Genomic DNA, 12483 nt, shown 5'->3' with positions numbered 1-12483 from the left:
TGAAAGTCGCTCAGTTGTGTCCAACTCTTTGTCACCCCTTGGATTATATAGCCTGCCAGACTCCAGGAGAAGAACTTCTTTTCAAACCTCTTATCACTAAAAATTTTGAATTCTAAGCAATCATTACATTACCTTGCATTGTGCTCTAAATTTGCTCAGCTAAACTTCCAAGAACCCAGAGTGCTTTTTAAAAGTGTACGCATCAATTCCAAAGACTGTTTAACTGCAAATAATGTTTCTTTCTGGTACCAAGTTTTCAAAGCTTGCTTTCAAATGCTGGTAACATCCTCTGAGGCTCCTCTCGCATCTAAAGGTCAAGGAACTGACATTTTAATATCAGCCACATAACTTCGGAAGCTAGTAGAAAGACAAACATGGTGAGTCATTTGTCCAATCTTGACAACTAATATGGCTCGTACAGTGTGAGGTATCCCAGGTGAGAGCAACAGATGTTAGTATCTGCTTTGGGTAAGAGATCCTGGCAGGTCATAGCCAGAATCAGAATGAGCATCTTGAACTTCTTAAAAGGAAAAAAATAAAAAAAGAACACTCAGGCTAAGATCACCTAAGTCCAGATATTATACCTACCCTCAGAATTCACATCACGAACTCTGAGAATGGCCAGTATTGAACGCTGGTCTTTGGAGACCGTTTTCTGAACCACAGGTTTTTTTTCTGGCAGTCAGTACTGCAATCGAGTCTTATGTGGATGAACCAAGAGAGGAGAAGAACTTTTAACAAAGGCTTTAAGAGGGTTTTCATTCAGCTTAATAATAAACTTTCTTCCAAACGCTGCTCAAATGAACATTTTAAACACATATTTAGGAGTCTGGAACTGACATATACACACCACTATATGTAAAATAGGTAACCAACAAGAACCTACTCTATAGCACAGGGAACTCTACTCCATCCTCTGTTTAAAACTATATGCAAAAGAATCTAAAAAAGAATAGATATATGTATGAAAAGTGAATGTTGCTCAGTCGTGTCTGTCTATTTGCAACCCCATACAACTGCTACATACAGTTAGCCTGCCGGGCTCCTCTGTCCATGGAATTCTCCAGGTAAGAATAGTGGAGTGGGTAGCCATTTCCTTCTCCAGGGGATCTTCCCAACCTAGGAATCGAACTGAGGTTTCCTGCATTGCAGGCAGATTCTCTACCATCTGAGTCAAGAGGGAAGCCCCAGATATGTGTATATATAACTAAATCACTTTGCAGTACACCTGAAACTAACATTGTAAATCAACTATACTCCAATCTAAACAAAGATTAAAAAAAACACATATGTCCATTCAAATATATGGTCCTAAAACCAGACTTTCTAATCAAGTTCTGATGAATTCTAAACCTTTCTAGAGTAAACTTTGACTCATTCATCTTTCTCTTCCTCACAGAACCGGGCAAAATCTCGTTTGCCCAAAGCGGTGCTATTTGTTGAATAAAGAATGCTTTTAATATACCATTCAGTCTTTGCTACCAAGCTGCTGTACATTTTCTCAAATTGTTTTGAACACTTGGCCAGTTTCTGAACTGCTCGTATATGCCTGGTACTGTTTGTTCTACATGCTGGTGTATCAGTGAACGAAGTGAAGTCTCTGTCTTCGTGGTGTTTAGATTCTTCTGAATGACCAGAACTGACATACTGTATCAGTTCAGTTCAGTCGCTCAGTCGTTCAGTGTCCGACTCTTTGCGACCCCATGAATCGCAGCACGCCAGGCCTCCCTGTCCATCACCAACTCACGGAGGTCACTCAGACTCATGTCCATAGTGATATGCTTTAATCGAGTAACTGCTAGGTGCTACGTGCCTTGTATATCATTTCTGATTCAGTCCTCAAAATAATCCTCACAGGTGGAAATATCACTGTCCTCATTTTACAGAAGAATACACTGAGGTTAAGAAAGGCCTAAATAACGTTCACAGTGTCACACGCGTAATTAGAAGTGGAGCTTGGGTCTGAACCCACTTTCCCAGACTGTTAAGCAGGACAACCAGACAGACTTTAAAACCAGAATGTAACTCAAATCCTCAAGAACACATTCTACTTCATACATGCTGTGTGCTATAGGGAAAAACCCAAGCCGGGAAAGGTTTGACTTGATACATTAAACTCATTTTATAGCATGAGTTTTATTTTATGTAGAGTTTTTGGGATAGTAAATAGCAGGGTTTCTGTTTTCCTGTTTATCTTTAACCATTAAACAAATGTACATTGTATGCCTGCGTGTGTGGTAAGTCGCATCAGTTATGTCTGATTCTTTGAAACCCCAGGAACTGTAGCCCGCCAGACTCCTCTGTCCATGGGATTCTCCAGGCAAGAATACTGGAGTTGGGTGGCTGTGCCCTCCTCCACTGTATCTTCTGGACCCAGGAACTGAACCCGCAGCTCCTGCATTGCAGGCAGATTCTTTACCCCTGAGCCCCCGGGGAAACCTGTACATTATGTAGCCTCTGCAATATCCCCAGTTTTCAATTGAGGGCAACATTTTGCCTACAAAGTACAATTTTAAAACATTTCTCAAAATCTTCAAAGGGAAAGTATCCTGGTGATCAGAAAAGACTGTTCAGTACTTCCCACTGAGCTCTCTTTACCTTCCCTTGAAGTCGAGTCTCAACTGTCAAGCTTTCAGAGGCATCTGAACCGTGATCCAGGGAGCCCATGGACTGTGGCAGGTGGAGCTCCAGACAGTTCTGGGCTCACCACCAAGCAGGCAGCTGGCAGCTGTGGGCACCATCATTTCAGATCTTTCCAGAAATGTGTGCTGTTTTCCAAGATGTTAGGATTCCTTTACAGGGACAAGTGCTTAGCTGCCTGGGAAGTGTTCCTGAGAATTTTGCAAGGGGCTAGGGGAGGCCCAACCTCGGGGCCTTTTCAACTCTCAGCTCCTGGGACCCACTTAGAGTTCCTAGAAGCCCTCTGGGAAAATGAAAGAGCGAAAAAGCCAGACAATAAGACCTCCTGTGGATCTGCAGCTTACAGAACAGTTGTGCTACAGCTCAAAGAAAACAATACACATTGTCTCTGCCCCTGAGGATTTTATTTTCAAAGGAGGAAGGAAAATATTTTGAAATACCAACTCAGTCAACAAGCCATACATTCCAATTAGAGCTATGTAACCGCTGGAGAAATGTCTAATAACTATAGCTTCCTCCTTCCCCGAAGGACAATTTCTCTTCAGAAAAGCATAGTATCACAAGTTGATATAGCCTCTGGAACCAGACAGCCTGGGTTTTCTCCTTGTGTGACCTGAGCTGAGTCATATAACCTCTCTTTTTTCCCCTTTCCTTTCCACTTTTTAAAATTGTTTTGGTTTTTTATTTTTACAATGTTATGTTGGCTTCTCCTGCACAGCAATGTGAGTCAGCCATCATTATACATGCATCACCTCCCTCTGCACCCTCTCCTTTCCCCTCCCTCCAAAGCTTCCTTCCCCTGCCCCCTCCCACCCCTCATGGTCATCACAGAGCTGACCTGTGCTCCCTGTGCTCCCTGGGATCCCTGTGCTACCTAGCAACGTCTCACCAATTACCCATCTTACATATGCTACTGCGTATATGCTGATGCTACTTTCTCCATTGTCCTATTCTCTCCCTCCCCCACGGTGGCCACAAGTTCATTCTCCACGTGGGCATCTCCATTCCTTCCCTGCAAATAGGTTCATCAATTCCATTTTTCTAGATTGCATGAATGCCAAGGCGGTTCAGTCCTGTCCAACTCTTTGGGACCCTATGCACCTGTGTGGCCCTCCGGGTTCCTCTGTCCATGGGACTCTCCAGGCAAGAATACTGGAGTGGGTTGCCCTGCACTCCTCCAGAGGATCTTCCCGACCCAGGGATGGAGCAATCGTCTCTTAGACTTCGCATTGGCAGGCAAGTTCTTTACCACTAGTGCCACCTGGAAAGCCTGTTGACTCCATAAATGTGTGTTAATATACTATATTTGTTTTTCTCTATCTGACTTACTTCACTTTGTATAATAGGCTCTAGGTTCATCCACTTCACTAGAATTGACTCAAATCTGTTCTTTATATGACTGAGTAGTATTACATTGTATACATGTACAACATCTTCTGTATCTATTCATCTGTCGGTGGATATCTAGGTTCCTTCCATGTCCAGGCTATTATAAGTGGTACCCAGTGAACACTGGGGTGCCACAGTTTCCCTGTTGTCATTTTTCCAATAATTAAAGTACGTCACTCATGCTACTGTTATGAGTACTAAATGAGTTGATATGTAAAAGCAACTTATATTGATGAGCTAACATATTGAAAGTGCTTGTAACAGTACTTGAATAAGAGCTATAGTAAGTCTAGGTAGTCTCACATTCTGTTTATTTTTAAGGCAGATCTAAGATTGAGTGAGTTATTATTCTACACTAATAATAATACTTCAAGTGTACCCAAGGCTGAATGTTGCAAATGGGACATGTCCTAGCTCACTTAATTTACAAAACAATCCTAAGTAGATACCATTTTAAAGTTCATTTGAATATGAAGAAAACAAAGCTTATTGAGGTTTATATAACTTCTCAAAGGCTCAATGCAGATTTGTCTTGCTCTTCCAGAACCCATACTCTATTAAGACCTCTTGCTTCCTCCTCTCAACCATGAAAGGATGTTGGAGAATATTTTGGCATTTGGTATGGGACTTGATACTAAAATAAATTTGGTAAGTGGGCAGAGGGAGGAACTGAACAGCTCTCTGCTGCTGCTGCTACTTCTGCTGCTAAGTCGAATCAGTCGTGTCCGACTCTGTGCGATCCCATAGACGGCAGCCCACCAGGCTCCACCATCCCTGGGATTCTCCAGGCAAGAACGCTGGAGTGGGTTGCCATTTCCTTCTCCAATGCATGAAAGTGAAAAGTGAAAGTGAAGTCGCTCAGTCGTGTCCGACTCTTCAGGACCCCATGGATTGCAGTCCACCAGGCTCTTCCGTCCATGGGATTTTCCAGGCAAGAGTACTGGAGTGGGGTGCCATTGCCTTCTCTGAACAGCTCTCTAAGTCTTATCATTAAAAGCAACCGAGATGGAGTTAAAGCAGCAGAGCTTTGTTGCCCCTCAAGTTTCCTGAAGACTCTGAACCACACACTCAGATTATGTTCCCCATTTCTATATCAACCCTGAATATTTATTGGAAGGACTGATGCTGAAGCTGAAACTGTAATACTTTGGTCACCTGATGCAAAGAGACAACTCTTGAAAAAGACCCTGGTGCTGGGGAAGATTGAAGGCAAAGGGAGAAGTGGGTAGCAGAAGATGAGATGGTTGGATGGCATCACTGACTCAATGGACATGAATTTGAGCACACTCTGGGAGATAGTGGAGGACAGAGAAGTCTGGAGTGCTGCAGTCCATGGGGTCACATGGAGTCAGAGATGTCTTAGCGACTGAACAACAATAACAGCAAAAACTCCCACTATTATTTGACAGGAGAAGGAAACATGGATTAAAAAAGCAGCAATTCTACAGCCAGAGTTACTGCAATCTTACACAGGTTTTGATCAGAAAAAAAAAAATAAAGAAAGAAAGGCTGATGGAGCTATTAGAAACCTTGTTTAGGTAGGTGGGAGGAAGAAAAAGGGTCTGTGTCTTGAGGACAGACACTCTGGGCCGCATTAGATTAGCAGGTGACTCTTTTCAGTTGGTGACTGTATCACCCCTGGTCAGCCTGGTCTAGTTTTGAAAGATTTAAATTGAGGAGAGTTTCCAAGGGACATTAAGGTAATGCTGAAGTTTCAGTCAGTCCTTTGGGGGCAGACTGAAAGAATAATCATTTTATTAAAATTGCCTATTTATTATGCTATGAAAACTTCTACAAGGGGGCACAGATGGGCTTCAATTTGGACAACACTGTTGCTGCATATTAAAGGCCTTTGATTTTAATATTCAGTAATGAATAAAACCGCTGGTGGGTGTCCTCCTGAGCGATCGTGTAATCAGAGAAGGAATCTGACTCTCATTTCTTTCGCTATTGAATATTCGCTCTCAGCCAGATGCACCTATGTTGAAAATGCAACAATGGATCAGTATGTGTGTAGTGGAGGAAACCAGAGGGATTTCCTCAACAGGGAAGCAAGAACTGACTAGAGTCAAATAAAAATGTGGCTTGGAAATGATTGGATTTTCTGGAAGGGATCAACAGTCCTTCAAGTAAGCCAAAACTTTGCTGCAATAAAACACAGTTTGCTGAGAACTGCCACCTCCGCTCCACCAATCGGCTCAGCCGGGTGCTGGTCTAAAGGTCAGGCTTAGCACTGGAATTTAACACTCCCTGCCTATGCTCAGACGCCTCAGTGCTGGCTGCTGTTCCCCTAGGTTGGTGATACCTGATATGGCTTCTCTTTGCGGTCCTGAAGACATTGTTGCCTGGATGGTAAGGAAGATATCCGTGTGCTTTGCATCCTGTGCCTTTCTTACTTGGCGAATTGCATTAGTTGAGGTGGTTTGAAGTCAAATTACACTTCCCTTAAGTTCCTCCCTACCCCCAAGCAAAACCCATGTGTGGCCCCAATTATCCAAACTTTCCTCTGTGCACCTTCTCCATGTGATTTTTGCAGTCCCTCCCTTCGGTGGTGGAGTCTATCCCTCCACTCTCTGGCCTGACTGACCCACTGATCTGTTTTTACCAGGAGACTGCAGAAGAAAATGCATACAATGCCAACTTTAGGTTTAGTCCCAAGAGGACATGGACATGTTGATGGACATGGACTCCGTCGTTCCCCTTGCTTCGTCATCTCATGATGAGCTCTTGTCTTGACAAGAACAGGCTAGTCTGCTGGAAGATGGGAGGCCACATGCAGCAGAGTCAAGTGAGTTCAGCTGACCCATCCAAGGTCCCAGAAAGGATCTAAAGAAAACCAGCAAGATCATCCTGCTGACAGGAAGCTGATGTTATTGTGAGCTAGTGTCCAGAAGAATCACCCAGCCATCCTGATGACTCTTGGGGAGAGAGGGAATAGAACTGATTCAAGCCACTAAATTTGGAGGTAGCTTTTATATGACAATGTCTAACATACATCCCTGGTGGCTCAGATGGTAAAGAATCTGCTGGCAGTGTGGGAGACCTGGGTTCGATCCCTGGGTCAGGAAGAACTCCTGGAGAAGGAACTGGCAACCCACTCCAGTATTCTAGCCTGGAGCAGTCCATGGACAGAAGAACCTGGTGGGCTACAGTCCATGGGGTCACAAAGAGCCAGACAAAACTGAGCAACTAACACACACACACAGCATACAACCACCCTGGCATATCCAGCTCTGAGCTATGACATGCATGCTTGAGTGTGAGCTGGTATCTCCATTCCTAGTATCTAACACTCAGTACCTCTCATGATTACCAAATAAATGATACCATTGAATTCATATCAGTGAGCATCAGGACTACTCTCTGATTTATAATTCTATCTAAGTTTATTTTTCTTATTAATTAGCATCCTCCTTTGTGGACTGTGTCTCTTTTGTAGTCTTAATTTGATGTCTTCCCTGTTTCTGTTTCCCTTTCACTTATATAGAAATGAATAATATACTTGAAAAATTAATAACCTTTTAAAATCTCAGTAGAGGAATTTACAAAATAGAAGGAACTGCATTAAGGGAAGGGCAAACGATCCATAAGCAAGTGTGAATGGAAAGTTTGCCTTGATCTTATGAATTTGATGATGAAATTCTGAATCACAAAACAATGATTAGGGATATTATTGCACAATAATGAATCCTTACGTTTTTATTTATGTGGTTTCAAATATTTGCTACCTGTCCTACATTTTATTCATTATAATATCATTTCATTTTTCTTGAAATATCATTCAGAAGCCTAGGCATTAAAGACATTTGTAAATCTTTCATTAGGTGACTGGGTGCCTCTGCTTAGTAGAACTCGGGAGAAGGCTATATTTTCTCCCATCTTCTAATATGCTGAGATCGTCAGCCAAGGAGCTGCTTGTGTGTGTGTGTGTGTGTGTGTGTGTGTGGTTTCAACAGTATCCATTGACAAAATGCACAAAGACACACTTTCTTGGGTATGAAGTCTTCAGAAGAGAACATTCTATAGATGGATTCAGGACTGGATAGACAATGCAACTTTTTGCATTATTTCTTCTTTGGGATAAGATCCATCAAACTTTCAAATTAGCTTTAGGTGGAAAGTCGGTGCATGCTTTTCAAGATATTTGCTCTTCTTTGCATCTAAAGCAGTAGTTCAAGGTAGACATTAGAAAGCTCTTGCACTCTATGGAGATGTCGAGGGTGCTGTTCCCTTACTATGTCTGAGGACTCAGGGTTTGTTTCCCCTTCCTACAGAGACAAGAGATATTGCAATCAGAAATGGGAAATTTGGAAAGGGGAGAATAAAAAGAAAGTAACCATGTTGTTCCCTTAATTATCACATTAGACTGCAGCCATTTAATAAGGCTTGGCACTTGACTGCATTTCTTGTCTCCTGAGTTGTAGGAGCATTTCCCATCGTGGCTTGGCTATTGATGCAAAGATGCTGTGAAAGCCTTGCTCTTGTTTCATTCTTTCTCTGCCTCATTAACTCGTTCATTTCAATGATTACATCTTCATGAAGTTGAACATGTCAATATCAAACGTCCTGTTCTTAAGCATTAAAATATAGAGAAGGGAGGGTTGATCACCATACAATCTGTCTGCACCTACTTCAGCACTTATAATGATTCCGCTTCATTATTTGGGGCATGTACAGAAGCCTGCCTATTCCTGTGTCTTTACCATCTGTTAATACAACTCCACTTCCGTTTATCTCTGTGTTTAACACACATTTATTCAGCTCTTTCAATGTTCAAGACCCTGGGGAGAGGCTTTGAGGTGAAGAAAAAGTTTCGAACCTTCCTTAAAAGGGCATGTGTTTTATGTTTCTAACACTGATTAAGCACAATTAATTATACTAATCCTTTCAAACTATTCTACTGATGTTAAGAATATATTTAATATCTTCTATTTGAATAAAGTGTAAAAATTCCCCAAATGCATCCCTCTTCCATGTTATTATACTTAGTTTGTATGCTTGTGTGTACGTGGTCTTCCAAATTTTTCTAAAATTCTTTATGGTAGTTTTCAAGAGGTCCTGGAAATAACTTTTTTCTTTTTTGGCTTAGAATGATTTCTATAATGTTTTTGGCTTAAATTTTAATGATAATATTTAAAGAAATTTAATAAAAATGATAACTTATGATTTAAAGAAAAGAGCATGTATCTCGTTCCCTTTGTCATTGCTCAGCTGTGAAGTCATGTCCAACTCTGTGAACATATTAGTTGATCAGTCAGGTCTGACTCTTTGAGACCCCATGGACTGTAGCCCCCTACGCTTCTTTGTTCATGGAATTCTCCAGGCAAGAATACTGGAGTGGATTGCCACTTCCTTGTCCAGGGGATCTTCCTGACCCAGGAATCCAATCCACATCTCCTGCATTGGCAGGCAGGTTCTTTACCACTGAGCCACCAGAGAACCCTAGATGGGATCAGTTTTGAGGGAAGCCTGATGAACAAAGATAACACACTAATGTAAAGGAGAAAAGGAGAAAAGCCTGAAAGACCAGGATTAGACAGAGGAGAGGAAAAGTATATTAGGGAATTCATCAGGACTTGTCTCCGATACTTGTTAAACTCTATATCCACTTACTTTTCTCTAGATTCATTGTATCTTTAATTAAAATATCAATAACGTTAAAGTATACAGATAATGCTTCAAAAGAAGGGGCAGGGGTATAGTTACCAGAAAATGATTGGATAATCTTAGGAAGCTAAGGACAGTCAATTTTCAGTATTTCACTTCAGTATAAATTTAAATTCTTATTTCACTTCAGTATAAATTAGACACATGGTAAAGTGAGAAGATAGCAGGTATTTTATTATTCTCCCCAAAGGACATAAAAATGGCCCCTGAGTCAGTGTCATTAATTAGCTTTCTTTTATACCCTACTCTGAATGCAGTCTGTCAACATTAACTTTTTGTATGGAACACAAGTTAACAGATGTTGAATATTTGATCAATTAAATATCGGTATGCTAGTTTGTTTTCAGCTCAGTTCAGTCACTCAGTCGTGTCCGACTCTTTGCGACCCCATGGACTTCAGCACGGCAGGCCTCCCTGTCCATCACCAACTCCAGGAGTTTACTCAACCTCATGTCCACTGAGTCAGTGATGCCATCCAACTGTCCCATCCTTTGTCATCCCCTTCTCCTCCCGCCTTCAATCTTTCCCAGCATCACGGTCTTTTCAAATGAGTCAGTTCTTCTCATCAGTATTGGAGTTTCAGCTTCAGCATCAGTTCTTCCAATGAATATTCAGGACTGATTTCCTTTAGGATCGACTGGTTGGATCTCCTTGCAGTTCAAGGGACTCTCAGGAGTCTTCTCTAACACCACAGTTCAAAAGCGTCAGTTCTTCGGTGTTCAGCTTTCTTTATAGTTTGACTCTCACATCCATACATGACTACTGGGAAAAGCATAGCATTGACTAGACCGATCTTTGTTGGCAAAGTAATGTCTCTGCTTTTCAATATGCTGTCTAGGTTGATCATAACTTTTCTTCCAAGGAGTAAGCATCTTTTAATTTCATGGCGCTGTCACCATCTGCAGAGATTTTGGATCCCCCAAAAATAAAGTCAGCCACTGTTTCCACTGTTTCCCCATCCATTTGCTATGAAGTGATGGGACCAGATGCCATGATCTCAGTTTTCTGAATGTTGAATTTTAAGCCAACTTGTTCACTGTTCTCTTTCACTTTCATCAAGAGGCTCTTTAGTTCTTCACTTTCTGCCCTAAGGGTGGTGTCATCTGCATATCTGAGGTTATTGATACTTCTCCTGTCAATCTTGATTCCAGCTTGTGCTTCATCCAGTCCAGCATTTCTCATGATGTACCCTGCATATAAATTAAATAAGCAGGGTGACAATATACAGCCTTGATGTACTCCTTTCCCTATTTGAAACAAGTCTGTTCTTTCATATCCAGTTCTATCTGTTGTTTCTTGATCTGCATACAGATTTCACAGGAGGTAGGTCAGGTGGTCTGGTATTCCCATCTCTTTAAGGATTTTCCACAGTTTGTTTTGATCCATCCATCAAAGGCTTTGGCATAGTCAATAAAGCAGAAACAGATGTTTTTCTGGAACTCTCTTGCTTTTTTTGATGATCCAACAGATGTTGGCAATTTGATCTCTGGTTCCTCTGCCTTTTCTCAATCCAGTTTGAACATCTGGAAGTTCTCGGGTCACATACCGTTGAAGCCTCACTTGGAGAATTTTGAGCATTACTGTGCTAGCTTGTGAGATGAGTGGAATTGTGCAGTAGTTTGAGCATTCTTTGGCATTGCCTTTCTTGGGGATTGGAATGAAAACTGACCTTTTCCTGTCCTGTGGCTACTGCTGAGTTTTCCAAATTTGCTGGCATATTGAGTGCAGCACTTTCACAGCATCATCTTTTAGGATTTGAAATAGCTCAACTAGAATTCCATTATCTCCACTAGCTTGGTTCGTAGTGATGCTTCCTAAGGCCCACTTGATTTTGCATTTCAGGGTGTCTGGCTCTAGGTGAGTGATCACACCATTGTGACTATCTGGGTCATGAAGATCTTTTTTCTACAGTTCTTCTGTGTACTCTTGCCACCTCCTCTTAATATATTTTGCTTCTGTTAGGTCCATACCACTTCTGTCCTTTATTGTGCCCATCTTTGCATGAAATGTTCCCTTGATATCTCTAATTTTCTTGAAGAGATCTCTAGTCTTTCCCATTCTATTGATTTCCTCTATTTCTTTGCAATAGTTTGTTTTACATGGGAACAATAACCTCCCAGTGGTCATGTATGGATGTGAGAGTTGGACTGTGAAGAAAGCTGAGCACCGAAGAACTGATGCTTTTGAACTGTGGTGTTGGAGAAGACTCTTGAGAGTCCCTTGGACTGCAAGGAGATCCAACCAGTCCATCCTAAAGGAGATCAGCCCCGGGTGTTTTTTGGAAGGAACAATGCTAAAGCTGGAACTCCAGTATTTTGGCCACCTCATGCGAAGAGTTGACTCATTGGAAAAGACTCTGATGATGGGAAGGATTGGGGGCAGGAGGAGAAGGAGACGACAGAGGATGAGATGGCTGGATGGCATCACCAACTCAATGGATGTGAGTCTGAGTGAACTCCAGGAGTTGGTGATGGACAGGGAGCCCTGGCGTGCTGCAATTTATGGGGTCACAAAGAGTTGGACACGACTGAGCGACTTAACTGAACTGAACTGAAATACCTCCCTATTTTACATTGTTGTTGAGTCATTAAGTTGTGTCTGATTTCTTTGCAGACTGTAGCCCACCAGGCTCATCTGTCCATGGGATTTCCCAGGCATGATTACTGGAGTGGGTTGCCATTTCCTTCTCCAAAGATCTTTCCGACCCAGGGATGGAACTCAAGTTTCCTGCTTGGGCAGGCACATTCTTTACCACTGAGCCATTGGGAAGCCCCTCCCTATCCTATG

This window comes from Bison bison, unplaced genomic scaffold, assembly GCF_000754665.1.
Source record: "Bison bison bison isolate TAMUID 2011002044 unplaced genomic scaffold, Bison_UMD1.0 scf7180017864134, whole genome shotgun sequence".
In the NCBI taxonomy this organism is placed as follows: domain Eukaryota; kingdom Metazoa; phylum Chordata; class Mammalia; order Artiodactyla; family Bovidae; genus Bison; species Bison bison.
Note: the sequence above shows the minus strand (reverse complement) of the source record.